This window comes from Papio anubis, chromosome 3 (assembly GCF_008728515.1).
Source record: "Papio anubis isolate 15944 chromosome 3, Panubis1.0, whole genome shotgun sequence".
In the NCBI taxonomy this organism is placed as follows: Eukaryota; Metazoa; Chordata; class Mammalia; order Primates; family Cercopithecidae; genus Papio; species Papio anubis.
The window spans coordinates 146,325,436-146,327,600 of record NC_044978.1 but is presented as its reverse complement, the minus strand read 5'-3'; positions in this window follow the sequence as shown (position 1 = coordinate 146,327,600).

Genomic DNA, 2,165 nt, shown 5'->3' with positions numbered 1-2,165 from the left:
GCATTTAAAAATGAATGTCTAAAACTTGTGCTAACCCAGGAAAATACAGGCATCTTAGGAATAAGAAGACAAAAAGAGACAAAGAACTATTCTTTAAAAGTACAAGGAACAGAGAGAGGGCAAGGGAAAAGGTTTCTTCTGGAGTGGGGAGGAAACACAAAACAACAACAAAAGAAAATGTTTATTCTTTTTTGGATGAGAATAAGAGTAGCCTTTGAAATTTAAAATTGATCTTTGTCAATGAGTCATTTGGAATTCAGGATCAGGCAAACTAACTTGAGAGGCTCGGGTACTCACCTAGTGGAGAGACCTAACAAGTAATATTTAAATAATGTAGCTGCAGCCTGAAGTCAAGGATACCAAAGATATTGGCAAAAGTCAACTGGCTACCATCATAAAGGTGTGCAAAGGTCAACTATGGAATCAGACTGTGCTGTTTATTGCCCCTGTGGCCCCGAGCAAGATACTTAATCTTTCTGTGCCTCAGTTGCCTCCTTTGCATATGGAGATAACAATGGTACCTACCTCATAATTGTTGGGATGATTGGGAAAATGCATATAAAGTGCTTAACTGGGCCCGATGCAGTGGCTCACGCCTGCAACGCCAGCACTTTGGGAGGCTGAGGCAGGCGGATCCCTTGAGCCCATGAGTTTCCAACCAGTCTGGGCAACATAGCGAAACCGGACTCTACAAAAAGTACAAAAATTAGCTGGGCGGGGTGCTGTGTGCCTGTGGTCCCAGCTACTCAGGAGGCTGAGGTTGGGGGGATCACCAGAGCCTGGGAGGTGCAGGTTGCAGTGAGCTGAGATCTGCCTGGGTGACAGAGTGAGACTCTGTCTCAGAAAAAAAAAAAAAAGTGCTTAACTGACTAATCTAATGTAGTGCCTAATAAATGGTAAGCCAGTGTGACCATTATTATGAAATTATCAGTATGCTCTGATTACAAAGATCAAGGGAGGCCGGGTGCAGTGGCTCACGCCTGTAATCCCAGCACTTTTGGAGGCTGAGGCGGGTGGATCACCTGAGGTCAGGAGTTTGAGACCAGCCTGGCCAATATGGCAAAACCCCGTCTCTACTAAAAATACAAAAAATTAGCTGGGCATGGTGGTGTGTGCCTGTAATTCCAGCTACTCAGGAGGCTGAGGCAAAAGAATAGCTTGAACCCAGGAGGCGAAGGTTGTAGTGAGCCAAGATCACGCCACTGCACTCCAGCCTGGCGCCAGAGCGGGATTGTCTCAAAAAAAAAAAAAACCAAAAAAAAAAAAACCAAAAAAAAACAACCCATCAAGGGAGCAGAGAATAACAAGCTGAAGAAGAAAGCAGCATGGTGGTGCTACGTTTTGAAAAAGCTCCTACAACCCTACAACTCTGGAATTTTCCACTAAGTACTTGGCTATGGTTGTAGTTCTCTCTCCATGGCAGTCTGTAATGGAAAAGACTTTCAAGGATTCAGAGAAGAGACTCAGAAAGGACTCAGAAAGGTGGAGGACTGAGCAGTTAAGTGGAGGAATGGGGCTGAGAGATGAGCACCAACTTGCCCCGGGGTAAAGCTACGTGGTCAGCTTCTCCCGCTGGCAGGTATGGATAGAACAGGAAGCGGACTGTGTTTCAGCAAGGAGGAGCCGGGGCTTGGTGATACCCGATGATCATTAAACCTACGGATTTATGCCAGTGTTAAAGACCATTGAACATTATGGTGGGGAGTGCTGGCTCACACCTGTAATCCCAGCACTTTGGGAGGGCAAGGGGGGTGGATCACCTGAGGTCAGGAGTTCCAGACTAGCCTGGCCAACAGGGTGAAACCCTGTCACTATTAAAAATTGTAAAAATTAGTCTGGCATGGTTGTGGGCTCCTGTAATCCCAGCTACTCAGGAGGCTGAGGCAGGAGAATAGCTTGAATCCGGGAACTGGGGTTTGCAGTGAGCTGAGATGGCACCACTGCACTCCAGCCTGGGCAACGGAGCAAAAACTCCATCTCAAAACAACATATATAGGCCAGGCGCGGTGGCTCATGCCTGTAATCCCAGCACTTTGGAAGGCCGAGGGGGGCAGATCACCTAAGGTCAGGAGTTTGTTTAAGACCAGTTTGGCCAACATGGTGAAACCCCATCTCTACTAAAAATATAAAAATTAGCTGGGTATGGTGGTGGGCCCCTGTAATCC